General features: G+C 37.3%; 1 pseudogene; it reads left to right on the top strand.

Annotated features, from left to right (window-relative positions):
- The first annotated feature begins 203 nt into the window (after positions 1 to 203).
- Positions 204 to 638, top strand: LOC118883615 (annotated as a pseudogene).
- Positions 639 to 11,753: the final 11,115 nt, after the last annotated feature.

Raw genomic sequence — 11,753 nt, forward strand, 5'->3', positions numbered from 1 at the left:
GTTAAGTTTCATTGGGGGCAAAATGAGGACTGCAGCCTGGGAGACAGCGTTTCAGATAACTCTGAGAAACTGCTCTGAGGAGGCGAGGGGAGGAGCCAGGATATATAGGAGTTTTGCAGCAAAGAGCAAGGTAGTCGGAATTCAAAAGATTATTGTTAGCTCTTGGAGGAAGACGCGGTCGCGGCTGCAGCGGAGCCTCGGGCCACCCGCTCCTGCCCCTGACTCACCGCTGTTCGCCCTCGCTGAGGAACAAGTCGGTCAGGAAGCCGCGCCACAGCCATGGCTTTTACAGATACTGGAAAGACTCCCGTAGAGCCCGAGGTGGCGATTCACCTGATTAGAATCACCCTCATCAGCCGCAACGTGAAGTCTTTGGAGAAGGTATGTGCTGACCTCATCAGAGGCGCAAAGGAAAAGAATCTCAAGGTGAAAGGACGGGTTCGGATGCCTATCAAGACTCTGAGAATAACTACAAGGAAAACTCCTTGTGGTGAAGGTTCTAAGACTTGGGATCGTTTCCAGATGAGGATCCACAAGCGACTTATTGACCTGCACGGTCCTCTGAGATTGTCAAGCAGATCACTTCTATCAGTATGGAGCCAGGAATCGAGGTTGAAGTCACCATTGCAGAGGCTTAAATCAACATTTTTAATAAACTGATAATCAGTTGTCAAAAAAAAAAAAAAAGATGACTGTTAAATAAAGAAAACCAGATATCTCAGGTTAAGGAATTTAGTGCTTTTCTATGTATGGGAAGATGCAAGAGTGTGGGCTCACTGAAATCATTCCTTTGATATGCACCTTAGCTATCTGGGGCCTGTATTTTCACACCCTGAGTTGCTGCAGGGCTCGCCGCACGGAGCGGCTGCAGTCTGATGACTGCTAGGTGGCAGGTATTCTTTTCAGCCCTGAGTTTCCTCAGGACTCACCAGCTCACGTTGGAGGGCTGCAATCATTGGTGACTATGGCATCCTTTGTTTATTGATACGGCAGGAAATATTCCATTTATAAATATTCCATTCCATTTATAAATACTCCATTTATCAAGGAAAAGATTTGAACAAGATACTTTACCAAAGAAGATACGTGGAGCAAATACACGAAAAAAATGCTTAATATCATTCGTTATTAGGGAAATTGATACCAAAACCACAATGAGATACCACTACATACTTATTAGATGAGCTTTAAAAAAAAGATAATTACCAAATACTGCTGGAGCAAGGAAAGCATAATGATAAGTAAAAGAAGACAAACTCAAAATAATTTAAATAATACAAATCATTTCTTTTATATGACATTCTATAAAACGCAAAACTAGAAGGACAGAAATCATATCAGTGGTGTGTAGGGACTGGAGTGGAGAGAAGGAATTATCTACAAAGGGAGTTGAAGGAAACTTTTGGGATGATGGAGATGTTCTCTATCTTAATTGTAGAGGCAATTACATGACTATGTAAGTTTGTCAAAATTCATTGAACTGTACACCAAAGAAGGGTGAATTTTACTATATGTAAATTATATCTCAATAAACCAAAAGAACAAGCATCACAATAAATCCAAAATTAATGGCATATAAATCATCTTGTGAATCATTATTTTAATGAAATTACTCAAATTGAATCAGGGCAAAATTCAGTGCATTATTTGAATTTTTGAAATGTTTTAGTGATAAATTTTCAGATTAATAGAATACATACTTCTAAAGTATTCACCACAGTTGTTAAAAGGTGAGGCATCATTTAGTATTACTGTCATTGATCAACATCTTATGGTAATTGCCTGTGACACATTAGCATTCATTATGCAAGAAACATTTCTTGAGTATTACTAGCCTACAGGCCCAAAAAAACTCATTTCTCTTCAGTTCTGGGCCAGTAGGATATGCTTCAGTCTTCTTCAATAAACTTTTATAAGGTATGATCAGATGAGACCAAATCTAAGAAAAGTAACTTCAAGCTTAGTTTCAGCTGGTCCATAACGGTAGAGTTGTTTAATATTAGAAAATAAAGCCATACAGTACGGCAATATTACAAAGACTGTAATTACTACACTTAGAATGATTCTAATGAAACTTATCAAAGACATTTTAAGTTGCCTAGATATCATAACTCTCAGGTTACTCAAAAGCAAAATGCTAAAACTATATTGTAAGATCTAAGAACATTATTTTAATAGTGAATGGGAGCAAATTACATATGTGGAATTTTTTGTCATAATCTCTGCCCTAGGTTTTAGTTCCACCTATACATTACATTTTCCCTACTTCTCATCTCCATGTTTGAAATAATCAAATAACCCTGTAATTTCCATGCGTTCTTGCTGCAAATATGAACACACCAATGCTTCAGGAGTCGCCAAAAGACAAGCAATCTGTATAGAATTGGTTTCATGGGCATGCCACTTAGGTAGTCACACAGGTCCCCAGTTTAGAAGGACCTACATTTGGTGTGATGCTCTGGTATTGCTGTCTGGAAATTCTTAGTAATTTTTGAACAAGGGCCCCACGTTGTCAGTTTGTACTGGTCCTCGCAAATTATGTAACTGGTCCAACTTTATAAATACCAAAACTGACATGAGGATTCTAAGTTACTCTTTACATAGTGTCACTTGGGTCATGCATTTGACAAAAAACTAACCAAATTTATCTTGAAACACTTTAGTTAAGAAACTACAGCTGGAAAACTGGCAAGTTGAGGTCATACAATGTCTAGGAACTTCTGGTAAGATAGACATGTTGGAAGGACAATTCATTTGTCTGAGACTTTGGGACATCCATTTTCTACTCTAGTTAAAATAGGGTATAAAGAAAACTAGATAGATTTTCCTCTCATGTTATCAACTGTTGTTGTAAGGAAGCTCATATTTACACTTGGTGTTACCAAAGTTTTCATTTTAATGTTTGGTCAGTTCTTCCTCCTAAAAGGTTTCATATATTCATTCACTTATTCATTCATTCAATAAATATCTGATGAGTGCCTACTATGCACCAGGCACTGTGTTTAACACTAGACAGAAAACAGAAAAACAAAATTAAATAAAACAAGAAAACAGTATTCTTCCCTCATGAAACTTAAAGTCACCGAATTAGTCACTCCTTATCTTCCCAATTATAATTTTGTTACATTTTCTCTCAGACATTGATTTTTAATCTATGAATCTGGGAGAACAATATGCTACATACCAACTTTTTCAATAGCAAAATAATATAAGCGATTGTGCCTTTTGAAATGTCAGATTTTACTATTTAATAATGAGAGAAATTTGGCTTTTAAAAAAAGTGCCTGGGCCATGTGTAAGGTATCCAGTAAATGGTTAGCATTGCTACTAATATAAACCACGTCACCAATCTTCCCTTCGTATTAAGTGGCAAGAGCTATGATGGTCAGCCTCAAAGCTGGCTTCCAGACCAGTCAGCCCCTGCAGCCGGCAGGGCCCAAGGCAGAAGTGTCTTTTTTAAGTGGGCTAAAAAGCATTTGGCTTGAATCTCAAATGCTGAGTCTTTCTGCAAGATGGCATATACGTAACGCAAGTGCTTTGGAGGGGAGCTGATTTTAAAAGCATTAGAGCAAGTGAGCCTTCTCTTAATCATGGTCCAAACGAAAACCAGTTGGTCCCCTGCAATCTTCCTTCATCCTCAGTGGTGTAGCTAGGGCTCTTTGGTTCTAGAAAAGCATCTCTCTCATGCATTAGCCATAACACAAAGCAACAGATGCCTAATACCTACTTCCATACCAGCTCCTGGGCTGAGGAAGTGACAACTGGTTGGAATTAAGCTGAATCTGGAAACATCCTGGGGTTCATTTTTATTTGAGATTACAAAATCAACAGGTGCCATTTTCTGGGCTTGGCAAAGGAGAGCAATGTAAAGGTATCAAATGGCACTCATATATCTGGACATGATTGAAGGGTCATATCCCCTGACAGCTTGGCAGGGGTGAATTTAGTTCCTGTAAAGCATACGGAGGGTTTAATTCCTCCCCTCAATGAAAATGTGTTATTTTATGTGCTCAGACTATCACCTCCTCCCTTGCTTTCTTAGAGAACATCTATTTCTGGTGGGAGCTGCCAATTTACTATCTCTCAATCTCACCCCACAGGTGGACACATGACCAATATGAGCCAATCAGAATCTTCCTCCAGATTTCTCACAAGATCTGGAGGGAAAGGGCTTCCCTTCCTCTCAGGTCACTAGACTGTAAGAATATAGGATCTTGGATTCCTGGAGTCTCATGAAGTCCGTCAGCTGGAGAGAACAAGGCTAAAAGCAGAGAGAAGCAGAAATGAGAGATGATGAGGGAACCCTGGTTTGCCTGATAGACCAAATCATGTAGAGGCCAATCTCTCCTCTGCTCAGCCCATCATTTCAGTGCATAAACTAGGGCGTCTCTCTTTTATGTTTTACTTTGTTTATGCTAGTTCAAATTAGATTTCTGACACTTTCAAGGAAAAGAGTTCCGATCAATTCACTACCTACTCTGAAGGCTGCATTTTTACAACCTGCTGGACATCAAGTAAATTCAAATAATATCCAGGAGATGAGATGGAACAAGATTCTCCAACTCAAGGAGCCTACTTCTAGCCAATTAATTTCTTTATGGCTTGTCAGATTCATAGCACCAAATTTATGGGAGCAATTTATTAGAACCTAAGGCTCTTTTCTGTGCAGAGTGGATCTGTCAATCAAGGTCCATGCGCTGACAGTCGGACAGGAGAGGATGAGGGGTGGGGAGAGAGGAGCCAAGGCATAACCAAGGGCCCTGCTCAAAGCCAGAACTTGGTCTATCATACAACTAACAAAATGAAAGTGTGACTAGGTCCATGAGCTTCCATTTATATTACTAGTTGTTTCCCTTCTCTAACAACTGGCTCTGTGGGTTAAGACTCATATTTCTGCAAATCATTACTATCTACCCAAAGGTAGAGATCAGATTAAATGAATGTCATCTAGCTGGAAAGAGTTCCAAAGTCAAGTTACCAATTTCTTCCCCCATCCCACCCATTATGTCTTCTCTTCCCATTCCACCCACATTTTCATTTATGTACCTCTACTGTTCATTCATTCATTCATTATTTCACGAACATTTCTAATAATCTCCATATGCCTGCCATCATGATTTAAAACATGAGTCTCCCCTGATTAAAACCCTTCAATGGATTTCTGATTAAAAATGAGGGTACTAAAGCTGATCACACGATTCTCTAACTCTTAACAAAAATGAACAATAATGAGGGCCAGTATGTAAGGTAAACATCAACACCAACCAAGCAAACAAAGGGGGAAAACCTACTGCTATAATTATCAAAAACTAAAAGCTGAAGCAACAATATTCTGACACAAAATGTGCCCAAGTCTCCCAGAGATAGTACTGGTGATTTAATAAAATCTTGAAAATTTCTACTGATACTCCTGATGTGAGTAGGAAATTTCTACTGATACTGCTGATGTGAGGAGGAAAGGAATTTCTACTGATACTCCTGATGTGAAGAGGAAAATTGCTTGTTGGGGAGATAATGGTAAGAAGTAAATAAACAAGGCTGGCTCTCTTTGGTGGGAATGAAGACTCTAGGACTCTACACTAGATTGGGGGAAATATTCCAAAGACCAAGGGTATTTCCTCAATGAAGGAGGATACACCTACAACTAGATACAATGAATAGAGTGATGAAAAAAGAATGAGTCAAAATAATTCATCTATAATATATCAGTGCAAAAAAATCTGAACTGAACTCCCTATGTTGAACATGATCAAGATGAAAACATGGTGTGGTAACCATGCAAACATATTACAAAGAGGAAAGAAATGAAAGGAAGCAACACAACAGGCAAGATAGGTGAAGAGCCTAGCTTGCACAAAAACATAACCATGGAAGAGAAGAGAGTTCCCCATGAGCACTTTAGTCTATATAATAATTTCATAGGTGTGATAATTCAATAAGGCAAGGTGAATAAGATGAAAGGGAGACTTCAAGGTTAAGAAAATAAATTGAAGACCAATTCAGCTGAATATCAAATTACTAGCCAAAAAATAAAAAGCTTTGGGTAATCCCAGGCAATGTAGAGGAAAAGGGCAGAGATTAAAACAATAACAGTAAAATATATAAAAATGACAAAGATAACCCAGAATAAAGACAAGTTTTTGGTGTCCCTTAGGTATAGAATCCAAAATATGGAAGAGAAAATCACTCAAAGATTATGAGAAGAAAAATTTCCCCCCAAATGAAGAAAACCTTGAGTCTGCAGATTAAGAAACATACACCATGTTGTGGATATACCTAGTTTGTCCATCCGATATCCACTTCCCTTCCCCCTTCCTAAGAATAACAAGTTTTCATTTAGATATCCACCCTTCCTCCACATGACTCCTGTGCTTTGGTGCCCAATGCCAAGGGTCGGTTCTGATTGGTTTAGACCAATCTTGCAAATTCCACTGCCCTGGCCTCAGGTGTTGATTCAGGCCTGGGCATGGGAACTAAATACGTCAAATCAGGTAAATTTTAGGATTTTTGCTTGGAATGTTGAAGAAAAATTACGCTATATATCAGAGAATATGAACTTTAGAGAGAACTTTTAGAAATATTTCTTACAGTGAGATCTACCATAAATGTGTGTGTATGTATATATATGCATACATATATATACGTATATATGTACATATATTAATATATACAGCAATTCTTTCATTTCACTTCACTTTCTCTCCTGATAAATTTAGTATGTGTTAAATTAAATCTTTATATTTCAAAATATTTTTGGAACTTGCTGGAAATCCATGCTCTAGGATATCAGAGAAAGCTATTCACAGGTAGGTGTAACACTGACAGCACTCCACTGCAAGACTTCTCAAGGTGGCTGTGCAGGGTGGGAGTATGTGGAATAGCTGCTGGTAGCTGGGTGCTGCTGCCACCCAGCACTGCAGGAGTAGGGCCCTGGTGAAGCTACCAGCACTGCAACAGCTCAGTGCCAGAGAAAGTCTGCCAAAGAGACCACCAGAACCAGGAAGCAAAACTCTTCTCCTCCAGTGACTGCCCAGACCATCTACTGACAAAGCTTTAGGACCAACTGGCAAAGGAAAATGTTTAAAGGGTCCAGATCAATTTTCACAGAACAATCTAAAAGAATGAATTTGGAGCTAAGGGGCAATAAATTGATCACCCACAGTAAAATTTAGTGTTATTTTGTGCATTTAAAATTTTTTACATATATATAATCTCATGTCACTATTATTGTCTTTCTCTGTCTTCTTAAATCATCTTTAAAAAAATTTTATCCATGTTATTAATGGTAAATACAGTTCATTCAATTTGCTTTATGCAACACAGAGTTATTAAGGGGATACAGGTTCAGTATTATTATATTTTCCTAGTGAATTGTTCCTTATACCTTTACCATTGTATAAGGACCTCTTTTTTCATAATAATGCTTTGTGTCTTGATATTTATTTTGTCTGACAGCAATATTACTACTATAATGTTGCTTTGTGTTTGTGAGAGTGTATGTTGTGTTTTTAATGTTTAGTATTAGATAGTAGTATATCTTTCCCTATCCCTTTGCTTTCAAATCTGTGTTATATATTTGTATTTTTCTGTAAGCTACATATAGCTGGATATTTTAAATCCAATATGAGAATCTCTGGTGAATTCAAAGTGTTTTCATTTATTGGGATTACTGATACATTTGAATTTATTTCTAGTATCTTATTTTGTTTTATATTTACTTTCCTTTTCTATTTTAAATCGGTGTTTTCACCTATTTCTCTTTTCCTGCTTTCTGTTAGACTGCACTCCAACCAATCATTACAATGCTTTCCAATGATCTCCTCATCTTTCATTTAATTGTAGTATAATATTTAAATTCTACCTTTGTTGTTAAATCTCCTTCCAAATTAGTCATTATTATTATTATTATTATTTTAACAGGTTATTTACTTTATAGATAATAAAGTAAGAAAATGCTTATTTATATTTACCCATGAATATGAGTTTCTTTGTTTTTCATTGCTCTGGCATCCAGACCTTTCCTTCTGAGTTTGGTTCTTTTCCTTAAATATATCCCTTAATTGCTTCTTTCAGTAAGGATAAGTACTTGGTAAATTCTCTCACCATTGCTTGAAATTTTTCTTTACTTTAACCTCACTTCTTAAAAAATTGTAAAAGTAAGTATAGAATTTTAGGTTGATTTTTTGAGTCAGTACTTTGAGGAAGGTATTCCACTGTCCTCCAGCTATCATTGCCAATAGGTCTGCTGTCAGACATTTTTTTCTTGGAAGAGAACCTGTCTTCTGTGTTCATAAGTAAGGTATTATATTATTCATGAGTATTCTGAATTTTCAGTACAATGCACCTATGTAATGATTTATTTTTATTTATATTTCACAAGGATTCAGCATATGCAGTTGTGTGCTGGAGTCAGCTCAGACCAGCTCACAAAAGCCGGTTATGCATATTTCTTCCCAATACCACATTCAATGAAGAAACCTGAATTCAGCTGGTAATTCACCTAAATTCAGCTGGTAACCTGAAAGCAGCCACGATGACAGTATTTACAGCACAGCAGCCAGCAAACACTATAAATCAGTGCTAACTTTATCTTGGCAACTGGTTGTGAAACATTTATCAGTATACCAATGAGTATATAGTTCTTCAAATTAAGAGCTGGTGTGGTTTTTTTATCTGTTTGGAAAATTTTAAGCCATTATCTCTTCAAGTATTTCCCCTTCTCCATTCTCTCTCTTCTTCTGTCTTCTATATCTCTTAAACTCTTGTCCATTTTTTCCACCTCTGTGTATCTCTCTCTCTGCTGCATTCTAGGTAATTTTCTCAGCTCTATCTTCAAAGTCACTAATTATTTCTTCAGCTGTATATAATATAATCCAGTGTTTAACTCATCCGTAGAGATATCAATAACATGTCTACATTTCTAGAAGCTCTATTTGTTCTTCAAATCTATCTCTTCACAGTGTGCTGTTCTCTCCTTATAATTTCCAGTTTTTCTTTTATCACTTTAGCCATTTGAAGCATAGTTATTTTATACTCTTTGTTAGATTGCTCTATTACATCAAGTTCATGGGAATAGTAGTTTTCCTATTTATAATGTCTACTGACTCTCTTGTGATAGATTATTTCCCCATCGAATTATAAGGTTTAATTGTTTCCCCCACCTTCCTTCTTCTACCCCCAAAATACCTGTGCACTCTGAGGTGTAAAAGTCTTGCTACAAAATCATTTTACTTTTGCTTTTGGTCTGAAATTAGTTTTGATATTTGTTTCTCAGCTTGGACATTCCAGCATTAAATCAGTGATGTAAATTCCAACTTCACATGATTTTTGGTGGCCAAGGGCTTTAATTCCTCTCTTATCTTCCCATCGAAAATTCCAAAAAATAACAAACTTTCTAGTCACCCTACTTGAACAAGTAAGTAGGTTTTTGCTCCTTTTACCAAGGAAGCAGCCTTTTCTTTCCAGGATTCCAGCTTTAAGTAAATATCTCTGCCTCACTCGGGCCCAATGCCATATTTCCCATGTTTACATGGGCAATAAAACCTCAGTCTCTAATCCCCTTATCCAATCTAATATCTTCCAAAACCATCACAGTGTCTGCTCAAAAGTTTACTGCTCAAACCTAACACTGCCTTTATTTCTGACATGTCATCATGCCAGAAATTATGTTTTTACAAATCAATTTATATATTTAGATTTTATTCTTATACATTGTATCTAGCATTTTCATAGTTTCATAACTGTGGAATTGAAGAGTGGGTGGAGCTTGTTAGTTAAAAAGTATTTCTCTCTTTTAAACTATTTGTATGTGTGCATAGAAAGCAGTGTAGAACAATGTTCACCTGATGGTAATGATTGTTATTTCCAGAAGTTCAGATTCATTGATTTTTTTAACTTTCTTTCTATAGGTGCAAGTTGTTCGAATATTTCAATAATTACCTTGTCTAATTTTTACCTGGAATAAAATAGTTATAAAATAAATGTTAGTGTCTCCTATGTCTTTTGAACAAAGAACAATCTCCTTAGCCTGCTAACCAAGGACATTCATGATCTGACCTCATCCTACCTGTCTAGACCCATTTCTCAACAGTCTCCCCATATTCCCTACCCTCTGGTTCACTTGACAGCACAACATTTCCCACACGTCTCTTTTGTCACATTCTTATGACTTCATTGAGGCCCCTCCCCCTGTAAAAATCTTCTCAGCATGTCCTCATGTTCTCAGCAGGTCCCAGTATTACTCAACCTTCAAACCACTTCTTTTTAAAAACCTCTTCATAATCCTTTACTTCCTCTTTTAGTCTTCCCCAGTCCTTAAAATACAACATTTTCCGTATTGAATCACTTTTATTTATCTGTCTGTTGACCCCTTTAGAGAAAGGTGAGGACTACATTTAATATTTTAAATATGCCTCGTTTATCCAGTAAATGAGTTCATGAATAAACAAATGAAATGAATGTTCACAACTTGCTGAGTTAAAAGCCGGCTTCTTGGAGATTTCACTCTGGGTGAGCTGCAGGTTCATATGAGATGCCAGATACGTTTTTGTGATTCCCTATGTCCTCTGGGTGGTAGTCAATTGGGATATTTTGGTAGCCCTGGGTAGCTGTTGAGAAGTCTGTAGGGAAAAAATGCCAATGGTATTCTGTAATGCCTTACATGTGAATTGCCATTAGTTGTCATAGCACTTTTTGTTTTTTAATTTTTATTAGAGTACAGTTGATTTACAATGTTGTGTTAGTTTTTGCTGAACAGCAAAGTGAATCAGTTACACATATATATATATATATATATATATATCTCCACTCTTTTTTAGACTCTTTTCCCATGTAGGTCATTACAGAGTATTGAGTAGAGTCCCCTGTGCTATACAGTAGGTCCTTATTAGTTATCTATTTTATATATGGTAGTACGTATATGTGAATCCTAATCTCCCAATTTATAGCACTTTGACAAACAACATTTCACTTGATCCATTGAGGTAAGTGGGAAAATAGTCATGTGCCCAGTTTGTAAATGAGAAAACTGATGTTTAGAGCATTGATGACTTATCCAGAGATTCAGGGAAACAACTTTGACCTAGGTGTTCTGTTGTCAAGTCCAGTGATCTGTGTTTTGTCCCTTTTACCATCAGCCTCTACAACTCTACAGGTATTCCTGGACCCCACTGTGGTAGGAGTTAAAATGTCAGCTATGACACTGTGATGGTGAGAAAGCCAGGCTCAGACCTACATTGTAACACCAGCTTTCTCCCTAAATTGCTGGGTGGCCTTCATGTCACCCCTCTGGCCTTGAGCATTTTCATGTGCAGATTCAATTTCTTCGTCTCCAAAATGAAGAGGACCTCTAAGGTCCTTACTCTTCACAGTTTCATGAGCCTAAGGGTCTATGAGAATATGATGAAGGAAGCATGCCTAATTCAAGTTCTAGACCTCTTTCCAGCCACCTTTCTTGATGTTTTCCGACCCAGGCTTAGCACCAGTGCCTGGAGTATTGCCATCACCTGAATCTTTGAACCTAGTCACTTCATGATCTGTTCTTTTCACCATGATTCTTTCTTGACCTTAGACTGTCCTTTCTTTTTAGAGGCCAAAAGGAGCAGTTATGTAACTGAGAACAGCTAGAGTTAACCAAAAATTGCAATAGCAATTTAAGACAGCCCACAAAAAAAGAAAACTAATTTCACCAAGCGCAGTGTACAAACCTAACACAGACACAGCCCACCTACTTTCTATTTTCCCTGCCTCCTCAC

This window comes from Balaenoptera musculus, chromosome 17 (assembly GCF_009873245.2).
Source record: "Balaenoptera musculus isolate JJ_BM4_2016_0621 chromosome 17, mBalMus1.pri.v3, whole genome shotgun sequence".
In the NCBI taxonomy this organism is placed as follows: Eukaryota; Metazoa; Chordata; class Mammalia; order Artiodactyla; family Balaenopteridae; genus Balaenoptera; species Balaenoptera musculus.